Raw genomic sequence first — 19307 nt, forward strand, 5'->3', positions numbered from 1 at the left:
AGGACAAGTAGGGTTGGGTGGGGCTGGGGGGAGGAGACATGCCTATTGGTACAGAGTCAGGAGGCAGTTTGGGTAGGAGTCCATGGACTTGGGTTCGAATTCCTCCTCTCCCCTCTCCAACCCAGCCCTATCTCTGACATCCCCAGTTTTGAGATATTTGATATTCACCCCAGCACCAACCCCACACCACTTATGTACATATGTCTAAATTATATTTTGTAAATCGCTCCTTTATTTGTATTAATATCTGTCTCCCTCTCTAGTCTGTAAGCTCAATATGGGCAGGGAACATGTCTGCTAATTCTGTTGTATCATACTCTCCCAAGTGCTCTGTACAGTGCTCTGCATTTAGTAAGCACTCAAAAAATTTGATTGATTGATTGAGACGGCAGAGTTTCAGCTGGTGAGAATTAATTTGAAGTAGCCAAAGTGCACAAGCGGAAGAAGCATACATGGAGGCCATCCAGAGCTTGGGGTTGACGGGGGCAGGGACAGTGGAGGAAGTGACACCTTCAGCTTTCATGATGTCATCAAACCCTCTCCTTGTCCTCTTGGCTTAACTGTTGAAAGTCAAACCTGTCAGTGCTTAAGTGTTTGGGTGTTGGTCTTTCCCCTTCTCTACCAACTCTGTACCATCATACTCTCCCAAGTGCCTAGTACAGTGCTCCTCACACAGGAAGTGCTCAATAAATACCATTGACTGATTGACTGATGTTAAGGCGAAGGACCAAGTCTGATTTATATATCCATCTTCTCAAGGACCTGGTCTTGATCTTGGGAAATAGGTGATGACGGTAATAGTGATGCTGATGGTGATGGTGCTCATGACGGTGAGTAAGACGATGGTGGTGATGAGAGTGATGATACTGATGATATCAATAGTCATGATGATGATGGTGATGATAATGAGAATGAAAACATACAAATATAAGCAGTTCTTCCACTGGATCAGACCAATGCTTCACCAGCCCAATGTTTTGCTCTGAAAATGATAACTGGAAGCTTTCAAGAGCTCCACAGTGATTACCTTCCATGACATTGATCCTAATGGGGATACACCATTCCTAACATTTATTTTCCCCTCCACATCCTTACATTTCCTTCTAATAACCCATTATCATCCTCTCATCCAGGAATTTATCCCAGCCTTTCTGGGCCTGCTAATATTTTCAGCTTGCACAATTTCCATATCTACACACACACACACACACACACACACGAGCTATGGCGTGAAGAAATTCTTCCCTTTTTCTTTTGCTATCTGCCCCTTTCTACACCCTTCTCAAGTTTGCAGAGTTCATTCCAGTCTCCTCTTCTCCAGCATCAGTCCTGAGCAGAGTCCCACTTCTTTCAATCTGTGCTCTAACGCAATCTTCTCTATCCTCTTGACCATCTACATAAGAAGTTTCCCAAGAGGATTGCAGGAGTAGTAACAGTTTGATCAGTCTTCCACCTCCTTCTCTCAGCATCTTTCCAAGTTTACAACCTGGGGATTTACTCCTACGCCTCCCTTGATGGTGTGTAAATGTGGCTTGTACACTTACAGTGCCTTCTGCAGAATCAGTCAAACAGTGGTATTTATTTCAATCAAGCCATCAGTGGTATTTATTGAGTGTATGTTATGTTCAGAGCACTGTATTAGGCGCTTGGGAGAGGACGATATAAGAGTTAGCAGATATGTTCCCTACCCACAGTGAGTTTACAAACTAGAGGGGGAGATAGACAATGATATACTTAAGTAATTTATAATTTAATGATATGTACATAAACACTGTGGGGTTGAGGGGGGGATGAATATCGGATGCTCAAAGGTCATAGATTCAAATGCATTTGTCAGTCATTCAATCATATTTATTGAACACTTACTATGTGCAGAACAAAGTACAAGCATTTGGGAGAGAACCATAGGGTAATATATTATAATTTATTACAAATTCCCTTCCCACAACAAGCTTAAGGTCTAGACGGAGAGACAGACATTAAGTATACAAAATTACAGATATGTACGTAAGTGCTGTGGGGCTGGGATGTAGGATGAATAAAGGGAGCAAGTCAGGGTAATACAGAAGAGATTTGAAGAAAAGGAAAAGAAGGCTTAGGGAAGACCTCTTGTAGGAGATGTGCCTTCGACAAGGCTTTGTATGGGAAGAGAGTAATTGTCTGCCAGATATTCATTCATTCATTCAATAGTATTTATTGAACGCTTACTATGTGCAGAGCACTGTACTAAGCGCTTGGAATATACAATTGGGTATGAGGAGGAAGAGCATTCCAGGTCAGAAGCAGGACCCGGGCAAGATGTCTGCGGCTAGATAGATGACACAGAAGGGAGAGAGAGAGAAAGAGAGAGCCAGGGAAGAGAGGGATTAATCCAGAAGAGCCCTTACTGTGTTCACAGTACTGTCCTAAACACTTGGGGAAGTACAGTACAATAATAGTAATAATACATGTGGTATTTGTTAAGCACTTAATGCCAAGCACAATACTAAACCCTGAAGTAGATACAAGATAATCAGGTCCCATGTGGGGCTTATGGTCTAAGTGGAAGGAGAACAGGTATTGAATACCTATTTTGCAGGTGAAGGAACTGAGGCACACAGAACTTAAGTTACTTTCCCAAGGTCATACAGCAGACAAGTGCAGAGACAGCATTAGAACCCAGGCCCTCTGACTCCCATGCCCATGCTCTTTCCATGAAGCCACTTGGCTCTGCCACAAGGAGCTTACAATCTACAGGAGGAGATAGACATGAAAATCAATTATAGATAGGAGAAAAAGAACAATGTGGAAGGATGCTCAGAGTTGGGGTCCAGCTATGCCTCTTTAACTCAGCCTCTCTTCACTACCTGCATCTGAAGATGTCTCCTCTCTCCTCACCTTTTCCATTTCCTCTCATTTATTTCCTCAGCACTTAACTTTATAGACCAAAGCTGCAAGTTTCACAACCAATTTGATTTTTGTTTCCTGACAAAATTAAAGATTCCATGCCCTCAACACAGTTAACACAGCCTTCTTTGGAGAGCTAGAGAATGAAAGCAGAGATTGCTGTACTGAAGTAAATGGGCTTGGCACCCAGTTTTTATTTTTTGTTTTGGTTTGGGTTCTTTTGCTCTGCTTTTCACCAGTTGCAAACACCCTAGAATCATAAAGCTGGATAAGACATCCAGGCATAATCAAGACCATCCCACTGCCTCTGAATTGCCTCAGTACAACCCAAATAGACAAGGTTCAATTGATCAATCAGTGATATTGATCAAACATTCATTTTGTGCATAGCACTGTACTGAGCATGTGGGAGAATATAATGCATTCAGTAGAGCTTACAGTCTAATGGGGATGTTACAGAGCAGAACACCTGTGCCTCCTAGAAAACAAATGCCAAAGAGGGTAGTAAAGATATGTTATTAAGGAGGCTGGGCAGATTGAAATTAACAGTGGGTTCAAGAGACTTTGGATAAATTCATGGACAGCTGCCCTAAATTAAAGATTTTTTTGTGTTATTTGTTAAGCACTTACTATTTGTTAAGCACTCTACTAAGCACTTGGTTAGATAAAGTGTGAGCCCATTGTGGGCAAGGATTGTCTTTATCTGTTGCCGAATTGTACATTCCAAGCGCTTAGTACAGTGCTCTGCACATAGTAAGCCCTCAATAAATACGACTGAATAAATGAATAAAGCTAATTGGGTTAGACACAGTCCATGTCCCACATGGGGCTCACAGTCTTAATCCCCATTTTACAGATGAGGTAACTGAAGCACTGAGAAGTTAATTGACATGCCCAAGGTCACGCAGCAGAACCAGATTAGAACCCAGATCCTTCAGACCCCCAGTCCAGTGCTCTATCCATTAAGACATGTTGTTTCTCCCTTCTCTGAGGGGAAAAGATGGTGTCATCCCAAATATTGGGTGGATGGCAAGAAGAGCAACCATCCCATAATCCCTCCCAGGATGCTATTCCCTCCGACAGAGTCTAAATCTTGGGCTGGATGTGGATTGGTGAGCCAGGACAGGCATCACTTTATAGTCTGATACTTTTTAACATTTTTAGCATTAAACCCTCTCAGTTTTTTCATCAAAAGATTCATGAATGGGTGTCACACAAGAGAAATTGGGACTGCTTTGTCATTTGGGAAAGTGCCTCAAAGGGAAACGCAAGAATCCAAGGGTCGGTTGACACAGAATGGCTAAGCAGTGTTTCACACCCACTGTTGCCACAAACTCTGGTGAAGCTGGTCCACAATCTTTCACTAAAATGAAAAGAAATAAATTTTCCCAATTAAACAATCTATCACTCAGTGGTACTTACTGAGCATTTTTTGTGGGAAGGACACTGCACTAAATGTCTGGGAAAGTACAGTTTAACAGAGTTGGTAGACATGTTCCCTGCCCACCAGCAATCAGATGGGGAAACAGACATTGAAATAATAATAATAATAGTATTTGTTAAGAGCTTATTTTGTGACAAGCAGTGTTTTAAGTGCCGGTAGTTATAAGCTAATCAGGTTGGACACGTTTCCTGTCTCACATGGGGTTCATGGTCTCCATCCCCATTTTACAGATGAGGTAACTGAGGCACAGACAAGTAAAATGTTTTGCCTAAGGTCACACAGCAGATAAGTGGCAGAGCTGGGATTAGAATCCAGATCCTTCTGACTCCCACATCCATGCTCTGTCCGCTATGTACACAAGTGCTGTGGGACTGAGGGTGAATATTAAGTTCTTAAAGGGTACAGATCTACTGCACAGGCAAAGCAGAAGGGAGAAGGGGTAAGGGAAATGAGAGTTTAGTCCATGAAATCCTCTTCAAGGAGACATGATTTTTATAGGGCTATAAAGGTGGGAAGAGTGATTTGTCAGTTGTGATGAGGGAGGGCAATCCAGGCCAGAGGGAGGATGTGGGCAAGGAGTCACCAGAGAGATAGATGAAATTGAGGCACAGTGAGTAGGTTGGTGTTAGATTAGCGAAGCAAGCAGGCCGGAATATAGTAGGACATCAGAGAGGTAAAGATAAGAGGGGGCAAGGTGATCACGTGCTTTAAACCCAATGAAGAAGCTTCAGTTTGATGAGGAGGCGAATAGGCAGCCACTGCAGGTTTTTGAGAAGTGGGTATACATGAACTAAACCTTTATTTAGAGAAATGACCCAAACAGCAGAGTGAAGTAAGGAATGGAGTGGGGAGTAGGCTTGTTGACTGTAAACTCATTGTGGGCAGGGAATGTCAATTTATTATTGTATTATACTCTCCCAAGCATTTAGTACAGAGCTCTGCATACAGTAAGCACTTAATAAATGTGAATGAATAAATGAATGAGAGACTGGAAGCAGGGAGATCAGGGAGAATGTTGATGCAGAAATCAAAGTGGGATTTGATAAGTGATTAGATCAGTGTATGAGCAGTTTGGATGGAGAAGAAAGGATGGATTATAGCGATGTGTGAAGGTAGAACCCATAAGATTTGGTGACAGATTGAATACATGGGTTGAAAGAGAGAGAAAAGGTGATGGGCTGGTGAGACAGAGAGGTTAGTGGTGGTGTCTACAGTGATAGGAAAGATGAAGGAGGCCAGTAGTTGGATGGGAAGATGAGGAATTCTGGTTTGGTTAATTCAATCCCCCAGGGTGTGTCAGAATGCTTCAGGACTTGAGGGGAAAGAGAGTCCATGACCTCTCAGCCACCTATTCAAAAAAAAAAGTCCCAGGGAGCTCTTCTCATGTCTAATCTAATGTCTCTTGATATAAATGAAAGCTGATTTTCCCCTTGCCCATTCTTACAGTTTGGTTGTGTCTCTCGTCCCTATCACGTTCCCATCAATCACTACCTCTTCATAGCACCGATTTGACTGACACATCATAACATCCTGAGAAAGCCATCTGTTTGTATTCAGCTTAAGAATGTCTGGTGGGCCTGATGAGTTTTGTCTGAAGACAGCAGGATGGACTAATTGGCACTGAGGAATCCCCTCCAAACTATAGAATGCAGGTGGGATTCTAGCTGCAAAATGCAAATTATGGAGCTCTTCATTCACTTCACTATCCACTGCTAATCAGTCAATCAACCAATAGCATTCACTGAAAGCCTATAGTGTGCTGAGCACTGTACTCAGTCCCTGGGAGCATATAATAGAATGAGTAGATATGACCCCTTCCCTTAAGGAGTTTGCAGTCTAGCAGGGGAGGCAATTACTAAAATAAATTACAGCTAGGCAGGAGAAGGTGATAGGTATATAAGGAGTTAATGCTTAAATATTAGGATATATAAGATTAGTATGGAAATTCTAAGGGGATTGAAGTGCTTAGGCGGCACAGAAGTACTGAAGTGGAATCTGGGGAGATATAAACTGGGGAGACTGGAAATGAATCAGGTAAGACCTCCTGGAGGAGATGTGATTTCAGAATGGCTTTGAAGATGAAAGAAAGTTTCAGGCATGGGAAAGAATATGATCAAGAGCTCTACAGCTGGAGATATGGGAATGACGCACAGTGAGTACATTACTTTGAGATGAGCGAAGAGTGTGAGCTGGATTGTGGTTGGGAGAAGAAAGCAGATAAATAGCAGGGAGAGAACTGATTGAGTTAATGTCAGGAGTTTCTGCTTCACGCAGAGGGAAATAGGCAGTCATTTGAGTTTTTAAGGGAGTGGGAAAATATGTGAATCAGAATGATCTGTTTCAGGAGATTGAGATCAAAGACTCTTAGTTGAATAATAAACTAGAAAAAAATGACCATCCTAAGTCCAAAGCAATCCCAAGGGAAAGAGGGTGATTATATTTAGCCAAAAGATATACTAAGCACTTGGGAGAGCCCATAAGACCTTACAATTTAGAGAGCCTATGGAATAATGTTTAACTCTGCTGAATATTAAAGCTGCAAATGCAAACCTTGATTGCCTGATCACAAAAACCATTCACATAGATGGCCTGGGCGTTTGCTTGGAAAGAAGGGGATGGAAGAGGTTTTAAACAGATACAGACCTAAATAGACTTGGCCCAGCCTCTTTTTTTGCTCCAGGCATAATTTAAGCAGAGCTAAAATGACTTCACCTCATGGAAAAGGTTTCCCAGCGGAGACCCAGGCCAAAACATGTTATGGAGCAGGGAAGCAGAGCAACTAGCAGGGATTCAAGCAACACACATTGTCCACCCAGAGCTCATCCATCCCTCCCTTCCACTGTATCTAATGTCCCAGTGGCTTCTGGGAGGTTTAGACAAAACCATTCCCTTTGGAACCTGGATTTCATAGTAGTTCTCTTTTCCTTTCATTCCCTGCAATTATTTTGCCAGTCTTTCCACCACAGACCCATTTGAAAGCTTTCTAAAGCATATCACATCAGCTGTGACTTCACCATCTAGCACATGTGTGTGGATTAATGTTTTAGAAAAATGGTCAGGGCAACAGAATGAAGAATGGACTGGAGTGGGGAAAGACTGGAAGCAGGGAGGTCAGAGAGGAGGCGGATGCAGCAAGGATATGACAAGTATTTGGACCAACTTGATGGCTGTTTAGATGGAGAGGAACGGACCCATTCAGGAAATGCTGGGAAGATAGAAAATGACAGAATTTGTCTTCAGAATTTGTTGAAAGAGAAGAGGCAAGGACAATGCCAGTGTTGAAGAGAGTTTCCTTCTAGTTTTCCTGTTCAGAAGATACAGGAGGACAAAGCTGACCTTTTCATAGAGACTTGTAGAGTTCATTGGTTGTTATCTATAGAAATTCCAAAGGTAGTGAACTTTGAGAGGGAGGAGTGAATCTGAGTTCTGACCTACTTAGCTTGGAGAGTGAAAAACCAAGGAGCAGCACAGTCTAGTGGATAGATCATGAGCCTGGGAGTCAGAAGGATCTGAGTTCTTATCTCAGCTTTGTGACCTTGGGCAAGTCACTTAACTTCCCTCTGCCTCAGTTACCTCATCTATAAAATGGGGATTAGTACTGTTGTGCCCCATGGAGAACATGGGCTGTGTCCAACTTGATTAGCTTTTATTTACCCCAGCACTTAGCACAGTGCCTGGTACATAGTAAGCTCTTAACAAATACTGTAATAAACAAGACAGTATTCAAGATAGGCTTCAGAGTCATAAAGGATCTGAGATGAAAAGAAAGTGAGATCAAAAGTTCATGCGAGAGGGCTGGACCAAAAGGAGTGGGAGAGTCTAATACTCTCTCACTCTCGAGCTGGGGAGCTGGGGACAAGAAACTTGATCTCTACGAGCCTCTGTTCCTTTATAAAGTAGGAAGGAAAATTTTTATCCTCTTCCTTTCCTCACCCATTCCCAGGCTTGCACACACGTGCGCGTGCGCACACACACACACATACTTCTCACACATACACCCCTCAGTAGAGTTCTTACAAAGGTGTTGGAACCCTCCAAAATAATGAAAACCCCTGCATTAATTCCCTTCTGAGTCACCACTGGAAGTCAGTCTATCCCCCCTAAGCATTTAGGTACTGACCATATCCCTGTTCCCCACGGAATTAATGTGAATGTCATAATACCCGGTTGTTTCCCCCTCTATAATTTATTTTAGGGTCTATCTCCCCCACTAGATTGTAAGCTCTCTGATAGGGACCATATCTACTAATTTCGTTGTACTCTCCATACAGTGATCTGCTCACTGTAAACTTAGTGAATTGATTAAATAATTGATTCATTCTACTTTTTGAGTTAGGACCCAATTGAGGGACACACGCACACATTCCCCCCATGACTCACAGTGACTGAGAGAAAAGGTTGAAAGAGAGGAGAGGAGACAGGGGAGACTGTTCTGATAGAGAAGGGGGGAGAAGAGAAAAGCAGACCAGGGAGACGGGGACACTTGGAGAGGAGAGCAGACAGTGGGGACTGGGACTAGAAGAAAGAAGAGCAGACAGGGGACAAAATCTCTCCACTCTGGTGTTTTGGCTAAGAAGAGTAGCTTCAGTGAGTGCCTACAGGGCTTCCTGTTCCCATAACAATTCTACCCAAAATCAGAAAACTTGGATTTCTTTCCAGTCCCTAACTGGTTGGCCTTTATCAGCATCTCAGATTGTCAATCGCTGTCTAAAGCCGGATATTTATCCCAGAGGACAAAATAACACAAATCACTAAGGCCGGAGGGCAGTCATGGAGCAGTTGGATGCATGACTCAATTTCTCTGACAACCCAGAATCCTTTAGTTTCATTCATCCATCCCCGGCCTACCCCCGCTCCGGCCTCCTCACAGCCCATCAACCCCAAATCTTATCATGGCTCCCCTGCCCCCACTAGCAAGCAATGACCAGAGCGATGGGGACATAACTGAATCCACAGCACCTGCACAAGAGAAGCCAGAACAAGAGCCATCTTCACAGCCTTACAGTGAATGCCCAATTTTCACTAACACTGATGAAATACGACCAGCTTCCAGTGTGTTCTATCCTGTCTCCAGGGTCCGGAGGATTTTATCAAGTTGTCCCAGATAACTAGACTCTGACTGCATCTACCCTAGCTCACGCCTCATCCCCCACCCCACCCCAGCCTATCCATTGTCAGCTGCCAAGACTGCCTCTACAGCTTCACACACACACACACACACACACACACACACACACACACACACATGATACCCACCAGAACCTGTTTCCTCATTTGAATCTACCGAATTGCAGACCATGTGCTCCAGCAATGATTTACACTGGGCAGTTCTATAGGTGAGGCTGCCCCAATTCAGCCTGGGAGGGATGTGGAAATCCAACGTAGACTTATTCTGCTCATCAGTCCAGCCAAAGAATATAGTCCAGGCTCCATTAGGAAAGTGGGGCCAAGATTCTGGGTTACCTCTACTCGCCCAAACAGAGCCTAGATATCAGGGACTTGGAATCAGCTACCCTGCAGAGGGAGATATAAGGGTTTTCTTTAGGGAACATCTGATTATTTTTTTTCATTTGTCAGTGGATCCTTTATTGTTGAGTTTGGATAGGGCCAATCCTCTGATGGTCACCCAGCCCATCAGAATGGTTTAAATCCATTAGGTGTTAGATAACCACTTTTCTTCACTCCCCTCCTTCACATCCCAGTTCAAGACCATCTGTATTTTTTCCAATGGTCTTAATTGAGTGCTACTGATTGCAGAACACTGTAATGAACTCTGGGGAGAGTACAGCATCTCGGTTCCTCTACTTGCCTGCCGTGTGACTCTAACTTCCAGGCCTGGGCTCTATCCACTACACCAAGCTGACTTCCAAGTCCATGTTCTAACCACCAGACCATGCAGCTTCTCAGCTATGGCTACTTTTCTCTATCTGTGCTGCTATGGATTTCTAGTCCATGGACAGGAACTTCAGGCCTATCGGTCTGACTAATCCAATACTCCCAGGGCAATTCCCTATGTATCCCAAGCTCCTACCATCCCCAACACTGGTGATATCCTGCACTGATGATGGGGTCCTTTTATGCTGAATTTTAGCCCTTTGGTCTTTAAGGAAAAAGCCTCGTAAGTGTTTGACCATGGTAGCCCCACCTGAGCAGCAAAGCTGAGCAGCTCCAACCCCAACCCTGCCCTGTGCCCCAATCCCTGACCCTGCTGATCCTGTTGACGGGATCGGGCATAGAGATCAGCCATCTCCTTCACCTGAACATGGAATCCAGAGCTTCCAAGCAGCAGCCCAATCTAACCTCCGCCTCCGCCACCCCCGAGTGAATATGCTGACAAGACCAGATGACCAGATGGCCCAATTAGAGTGAGATGATCTTTCAGGTTCAGTCTCGCCTTCCACTAGGCCAAGGGAGAGGCCATTCAGGAGTCTTTTGGGGGCTGGAGTGGAGGCAGTGGAGGATGAAGCCTCCTCGGTCTCCAGAAATCTAGTCACTTTTGTCCCTTATTAACAGAATCAGATGTTCCGCCAGGTAGATTTTAACCATTTTGGGTGTGTGAATGACTGAAAATACATCTGCATGGTGGATGGTCCTTTCCTTCCTGGCTACAGAAGAGTGATTTTGGCCAGCAATGATGGGCTATCGAATTCTCACTCTGAAGATAACTCAGAAGTCTTGGCTCAAAAGGAGTCAGCACATTCCCGACTGGCATCCATCAGACCAGCCGTTGCCTGCCAGTCTCCAGTGGCCCAAGACAAGTCCTCTAGTCTCAGGTCAGGTTTCCCTGTAGCTCTGAAGTCATACTCCCTTCCACTTTCATTCAGGGAAGCAGCGTGACCTAGTGGATAGAGCACGGGCCTGGGAGTCAGAAGGATCTGGGTTTTAATCCCACCTCTGCCACTTGTCTGCTGTGTGATCTTGGAAAAGTCACTTAATTTCTCTGGGCTTTAGTTACCTCATCTGCAAAATGGGATTAAGACTGGGAGTCCCATGTGTGACAGGGATTGTGTCCAACCTGATTAGCTTGTATTAGCTTGTATCTACTCCAGCACTTAGAGCAGTGCTTGAAACATGGTAAGCACTTAACAAATGCTCTCATTATTATTGTAGGAACCCTCATAAACTCACTGACTCAGCAACTCACAGGCTCACCAGCTCACCATCCTAATATGGTCTGCAGGCAGTCATCCCATTCAAAGGGCCTGCCCAGCTAAGAAGTGTTTTGATGAACATGGCCTGAATTCTAGTGGATGCCCCATATTCCAGGACCTCATTATTGAATAATGAAATAGTACTGAGCCAATGTCCATAGGCCCAAGATATCTGCTAGGAGAGAAAAGCCAATTGGGCAAGAGTGAGGAGGATCCGAGTGGATGATCTGGACTTCTCATTTTCCTCTTCCTCCACCTCTTCCCCCTTCCTCCTCCTCTTCCTCCTCTGTCTATTCCTCTTCTTCCTCCTCCTTCTCTTCTTCCTCCTCTTTCTCCTCCTCTTCCTCCTCCTCCTCTCTCTCTTCCTCCCCTCCCTCCCTCCTCCTCTCCCTCCTCGTTTTCTCCCTCCTCCTCTTCTTCCTTCTCTTTCTCCTCCTCCTCCTCCTCTTCCTCCTTTTCCTTCTCCTTTTTTCCTTCTCTTCCTTCTCCTCCTCTTTTTTCTCCTCCTCCTCCTGCTCCTCCTCTTTATCCTCTCCCTCCTCCTCCTTCTACTATTTCTCCTTTTCCTCCTTCTCCTGTGAGTGGTAAAGTGACTGAGAAGGTGACATGTCCAGGAAGATTGGGAAATTTATCAGGAAAGGCCCCTGAGAGAAAAGCAGTGTGGCCTAGATGAAAGACGACAGGCCAGGGAGATATGAAACCTGAGTTCTAATTTCAAGTCCGCCACTAGCCTGCTATGCGATTTCAGGCAAATCATCTAACTTTGATATGCCTCAATTACCTCATCTGTAAAATGGGGATTCAATACCTATTCTTTATCCCCACCAGTCTTGGAGTTCCTTGTGGGACAAGGACTGTGTTTGACTTGATTATCTTATATGCATCTCAGTGCTTGACACATAGAAAGTGCTTAATAAATATCACAGTTACTAGTAATAATAATAATAACAATGACATTTGTTAAGCACTCACTATGTGCCAAGCACTGTTCTAAACATAATCAGATTATCCCAAGTGGGGCTCACAGTCTTAATCCCTATTTTACAAATGAGATAAGTGAGGCTCAGAGAAGTTAAGTGACTTGCCCAAAGTCACACAGCTAACAAGTGGTAGAGCTGGGATTAGAACCCATGACCTCAGACTCCCAAGCCCGTGCTTTTTCCACCAAGCCACGCTGCCTCATGTGGGTGGGGCCCTGCCTGTACTGTGGGGGAAGGACAGAGGGAGGAAAAGACACAACATCTGCCTTGGAGGGAGTAGTAGTGAGGTTCAAAGAACAGAATAGACACAGACAGCTAGGGAAGTAAGGACGGGGGAAGAGAGAAGAGAAGGCCCCTGGCACAGAGGAACTACCTATCTGGTGAAGGATAAGTATTCAGAGAGAAGAGGATGAGTGTGGAGGGGTTTGGTCACTGAAGGAAGAAAAGACATGGACCCCCACCTTCAGGGAGCTGACAGTTTGATGGTGGGGAGAGAGGTCTGAACCACTGTGCCCTCACATGTCTGAACTCAAAGGACAGGAAAACAGATGCCCTCTCTCTGAGATGCTAATTAAAGAAAAGGAGGCTTGGAGCCACCTTGCATGGCAGTAGGGAAGAATTCTAAGTGATCTATTGAGGTGCCTATTACCAGAAGTCAGCTTCCTCCCTGTTCCAGTGGGCTGCAGTGGTGTTCAGTAGGATAGGATGATGTCCAAGGGATTTAATGGTGCCCATGGAATGTGAGGGTGTTTGAGGATATGGTGGGGTCCAGTAGGAGGGGGTGGTGTCCAGGGGATTTGATGGAGTCCATGGCTTGTGATGGTGTCCATGGGATGTGATGGTGTCCAGTGGGAAATGGTGGTGTCCTGTAGGAAGTAGTGGTGTCCAGAGGTTTTGATAATGTCCAGGAGGTGTTGTGCTGTCCAGTAGGAAATGGTGGTATCCAGGGAATGTGACGGTGTCTTTGGGTTGTGATAGTGTCCAGGGAATGTGGTGGTGCTTCTAGTGCCCCTGGGTGGTCAGCTATCTCTGAGTAGCCAGGGAAGCAGCATGGCTTAGTGGATAGAGCACTGGCCCAGGAGTCAGAAGGACCTGGGTTCTAATCTGCCACATATGCTGTGTAACCTTGGGTAAGTCACTTCACTTCTCTGTGCCTCACTTCCCTCATCTGTAAAATGGGGATTAAGACCGTGAGTCCCATGTGGGACAGAGACTGTGTCCAACCTGATTAGCTTGTACCTACCCCAGCACTTAAAACAGTGTTTGGCACATTGTATGTGCTTAACAAGTACTATTATTATTATTATCTAACCTTAGGGAAGCAGTGGGATTGAAAGGAAGCCTGGTTGGCTGTCCAGGACACGGTCTAATGACAGGGACATAGCCCACGCCCATGCCCAAACCCACATCCACATACTTGTGCCACAGTCCCCTCTGTGGCCAGCATTTCAGAGCCCACCTCCTGAAGCCAAGGCCGGGACAGCCTGAGTGCTTGGAAGGAACATCAGAACACATTTTTTAAAATTCCTGATTTCTGCTCAGTATAAATTACTCCAAGATTTAAGGTGACAGTCCTCAGGTATGATAGCATCTGCATGGATTGAAAGTCAGTTTGAATCTTCAAAAACATGCATAGATGCATTTGAAGAGGAGAGAGAGCAAGAGAAAGAGAGGAGGGAAAAGAGGAGGACAGTCAGCATGAAGGAGGGAGAAAGAGAAAGGGAGGTGAAGAGAGAAGGAAAGAGAAAGAGAGAAAACAAAAGAGAGACGGGGAGAGAAAGGGATAACCAGAAACCTACCCACATTCCCTCTATTCCTCCCCAGACCCCTAAAGAATAAATAGCAGATGGATAGGCTGAAAGACAAATGGACATTCTGTCTCTTTACTGAGCTTAAAAAGTCTTGGTCTGTGGCACTTGCTAATAGAGGGCCAATAGGGAGAGCCAGGAGGAATTTGTCCCCTTCTTCAAGTCCTTCTCCTGTGTGTGCTCAGGCAAGAACGCCTTGCCTTTCTATAGCACACTCTCCAGTTCTCCAAAGTGTTTTTACACCAGTGGTCCAGAGCTGTTTGTACTCTGCAGGACAGGAGGTTACGGATGAAGATTAGGAAGCACAGAGAGATTCCAGGGCATTCTTAGACACGCCACTGGGAGGCTGAGAGGTCAACTCAGTGATCACCCTGCCTCCTGGCATGATAACCCTATGCTTGCTGTGTCTTGAAAGCAGCTTGACCTGATGAAAAAAGTACCAGCCTGGAATCGGAAGATCTAGCTTCTAATCCTAGCTTTGCCACTTGTCAACTGAATGATCTTGTGCAAGTCACTTAACTTCTCTGTGCCTCACTTTCCTCATCTGTAAAATGGGGATTCAATACCTCTTTTTCCTTCTACTTAGGCTGGGAGCCCCATGTAGGACAGGGACTGTGTCCAACCTTATTACACTGTATCTACCCCATGCTTAGTGTCCTGTTAGGTACATAGGAAGGGCTTAACAAATATTATTATAATTATTATCATGACCATTACTATTATTATTATTTATCATTATTATTTCCTGCCCACATCATTTCCTGCCCACAAGGACTTTGGGTATCTCAAGAGTTCAGAGCAATCGGCGTGATGGGAACTGGGAGGGGTTAGGGACCGGGCCCAGTTTGGAAAAGAGGAGGCTCAGAGGGTTAAACCAAAAGTCAGAAACCCTGCCAATCACCCCATGGGTCCCCAGAATTCATTCAATAGTATTTATTGAGCGCTTACTATGTGCAGAGCACTGTACTAAGCACTTGGAATGTACAAAACGGCAACAGATAGAGAAAATCCCTGCCCATTAATGGGCATACAGTCCAGCTTCCCCAGGGACCTGGCCAGGACTCGCATGACAGTTCCTCAAACCCTTCGAGAAGGAACTCTTAGAACCTTCCTCTGGGCTACGCCTCTGCTTCCCCGTCCTCTCCTCCCCAGGAACCAGCTGCACTAGCCGAGGAGAGAGGACAGGCCTAAGGCTAGGGGTGGTGGTCCCTTGGGGTCACAACAGAATGGTGGGAGACAGTTTGTGATGAAGCATGGGCTGCGGTGGAGACAGACTCCCGGGGGCTCTTCAAAACTGAAGAGAAGAAATCCTAAGAGAAATGAATAATAATAATAAAAAAAACTAAAAAACCTCTCCAGGAGGAGATGAAATGGATCAGAAGGAAAGGTGGCTGGTGTCAGGTGCTGGGGCCTGTCTCACAAGATGCAATCTCCGGCACTTTCCTAAAACCAATTTTCTTCCATCCTCTGGCAAAGGCAGAGGTCAGACAATGGCCCGGGAATGTTGACGGCTGATCGTGAGCCCCCATAGTGCTGAGCAGCCTCCACCATCACCTGGGATGTACCTAGACCTCCCTCACCGTGACTGGCTGGGGAGTGGGGAGCCCAAGGGATCCTCGGGGTCATCCCAGGATGCTGTGCTGGAAGGAGGAACCTACAAAGGTCATCATGGACAGCCCCCTGCCTCCAGGCAGGTGGCACCTGCAGTCTCCTTGAGGCCTCAGAAATGTGGGGGGTGGTGCACACCCATCTTTGGTTAAGATGGAGCATGGCACAGAGGAAGCGGGGGGAGGCATGTGAGACCTCATTTTGCGGACAAGGAAGAGAAGGGTGAGCCTTGGCCTGCCTGTGAGCCAGGGAGTAGATGTCTGGGCAGCAGAGCCAGCAGTGACAAACAGATCCTTCTCCCAAATGCCAAGCTGACCACCATCTGGTTTGTGGGGATCAGATGAACCACTCCCCTCAGTCTCCTAAAGCCAGAATGGCTACCAGGCCTCAGCGACCCAGTCTTTCCAGCCATAGAAGAGCATAGGGGTTACCCCAGAGGAGGCAGCTCCAGCCCAGGATTCCCTCTCCACTCCTCCGGGAAGCCCAGTTCTAATCTCCCTCACTAGACTGTAATCTTCTGAAGTGTGTGGATTGCATCTACTAATGCTACTGTATCATTTAGTACAGTGCTCTGCACAAAGCAAGTGCTCAATAAATGCCATTGATTAATTGAGAGATGGCTCCTCTGCAACCCCCTACCCCAATCCTGTTCAGGTCTATTGGGATCAGGAAGGACTGGCTCTGCTGGATGAATGAAAATGAGAATTTTAGGTTCAGGTCCGGAGGCTGGAACTCCTGAAGTGCACCAGCCTAGCAGCTCCTGTGAGGACTTTCTAGAGAACAATTTCTCTTCCTTGTCTCAGCCTAGGCTAATCCTTTTAAAGCATTGTTCAGGGCTTCCACTTTATTAGAGGCTGCAAGAGAAACACACATATTCATCATACATGTCAGCCTAACCTAAACAGGAAGGGAGGAAGCCAGAGGGTGGATAGATACGTGTCTGTGAATGGAAACACATGAGGAGATTGGCAGGGAGAGAGGGGCGGTGGGGGGACCCTACCACAACCATGCAAGTGAACCCACTTGCATGAGGAAATTAGGCGGTGGGCCTAAAAGATCAGGTGTGGAAGAAGTGAGACTTCTGATTTAAGAAGGATTTGAACTACTAAATAGATTTTTGATAAAAGAAAGCTAAGCAATTATGTAGAGGGAGAAAGTTAGAGATGTTGGGTGATCCATCTCTAGTCACTAGAATGGCTGACAATTGGAAGCAGCCATCACAGTGTTCCTCCAAAGATCCTTATGCCTTGTCAGAGACAGAATCCCAGGTTAGAGGGATGCTGGCGCTACTCACTATCTCTGTCCTTTTTTTTGTTATGGTATTTAACTGCTTACTATATGCCGGGCACTGTACTAAACACCAGGCTAGATACAAGCTAATCAGGTTGTACACAGTCCCTGTCCCGCGTAGCGTTCACACTCTTAATCCCCGTTTTACAGATGAGGGAACTGAAGCACAGAGTTAAGTGATTTGCCCAAGGTCACACAGCAGACAAGTGGTTGAACGAGGATTAAAACAGATCCTCTGACTCCCAGGCCCGTGCTCTTTCCACTAGACACACCATTTCTCAGAATTCCCTTGACCCTCAGAGCTGGCCCTGACTTCACCAACACTTCCTTTCCACGTCCACAGAGATAGCCTCATTTAAATCCAGAAACAGCGTGAGGTTGAGGACATTTTCCAGGCTGTGCACTCTGAGATCTGAAGCTTGGACTCTGTGCCCTCAGTCACAACACAATCAGGCAGTCGGGGACCTTTCCTTTTGCCTCCAAGACCTGCCACCTTCACCCCTGGTCCTTGGAGCTGCACAAAGCAAGTTAAAAATAATGGTGTTATTTGTTAAACACTTACTCTGTGCCAAGCACTGTGTTAACCACTGGGGTTGATATAATTAGATAGGACACAGTCCCTGTCCTACATGGTGCTCACTAGTCTAAGGGGCAAAGAGAACAAATATTTAATGCCTCTTTTGCCAATGAAGAAACTGAAGCTCAGAGAAGTTAAGTTATTTGCCTCACATCACACAGTAGGCAAGTGGAACAGCTGTAATTAAAATCCAGGTCCCCTGACTCTCAGCCCTCTGTTCCTTCCACTAGACCACAGTACTTCTCACGTGATAAACTCACAAGACCTGCCCTCTGGGTGTTTTCAAGCAATAGTAGGCTCTCCCACTAAGTTTTCCACTAAGGGGTTAGAGAATTTTGGTGTCGATCCAATCCTTCATGCTATACCGAAGAGCATGGTAAATCCATAGTTCCTGACCTGGGCATACCAGAAGAGGGCTCCAGTGGCTTTTTGAGAATAAGGCTGGGAGCCTGGGACCTGCTTCTCCTGCCTCTGATTACCCAGCGATCCCTTAGCATCAGTCTTCCGTTCTTGAAAGAGTTCTGATAGGTTTCCGTGGTGGAAACTTCATTTGGAAAGTACTAGTAAGTCAGGGCACTGCCCAAAGCCTTGTGGTCTCCCCTCCCTCTCAACCGAGATGACCACGGAGGTGAGAGGGAGATACAGCTGAGAGATCCAGAATAGCCTAGTAAAATAAGCCACACAGGAGCAAAGCAAGCTTTTTTATGGCATTTGTTAAGTGCTTATTATGTGCAAAGCACTATACAAAATGCTGGGATAGATACAAGCTACGCAGATTGGATGCAGTCCATGTACTATGTGAGGCTCACCGTCTTAATCCCCATTTAAAAATGAGGCAACTGAAACACAGAGAGATTAGGTGACTTGTCCAAGGTCACACAGCAGAAAGGTGGCATAGCTGGGCTTAGAACCCAGGTCCTTCTGACTCTCAGGCCAATGCTCTATCCACTAGCTCATGGTGCTTCGCTACTTGCACGTAAGAAGCTCCCTCCCATTAGAGACTCCGCCGTTACCTAAATCCAGCAAGGAAAGTGGATTATGCTGCTCCTCTATTTATAATTTAAGAATCACTTACTATGCAATAAGTATATATATAACATATATATATGTTTTTGATATAATATACAATTTAACTACTTACTGTGTTCCAAGCACTGTTCTAAGTGCTGGAGTAGATACAAGGTTAAAAGCTGGAATACAGACCCTGTCCCACATGGACATAGTTCAAGGGTGGAGAAGGATTTAATTACCATTTTGCAGATGAGGCAACTAAGATGAAGAGAAGTGAGTGACGTGCCCAAGGTCACAGAGCAGATGAGTGTCAGAGCCAGGATTAGAAGCCAGTTCAGGTCTCTTTCCACTAGACCACACTGTTCTTCTATTAATAAGGTAGTCCTATCCTGCTAAGCACAGTCCCTGTTCCAAGTGGGGCTCACAGTCTTAATCCCCACTTTAAGATGAGGGAACTGAAGCATAGAGAAGTGAAGTCACTTGCCCAAGGTCTCAAAGCAGACAAGTGGCAGAACCAGACTTAGAACCTATGACCTTCTGACTCCCAGGCCT

At 45.5% G+C, this 19307-nt stretch overlaps 1 protein-coding gene across 1 annotated transcript in view; it reads left to right on the forward strand.

The window, feature by feature from the left end:
- Nucleotides 1-19307, forward strand: part of CELF4 (CUGBP Elav-like family member 4) — a 601922-nt gene that overhangs the window by 411698 nt on the left and 170917 nt on the right. The window lies entirely within an intron of this gene.

Source organism: Ornithorhynchus anatinus, chromosome 3 (assembly GCF_004115215.2).
Source record: "Ornithorhynchus anatinus isolate Pmale09 chromosome 3, mOrnAna1.pri.v4, whole genome shotgun sequence".
NCBI classification, from domain to species: Eukaryota; Metazoa; Chordata; class Mammalia; order Monotremata; family Ornithorhynchidae; genus Ornithorhynchus; species Ornithorhynchus anatinus.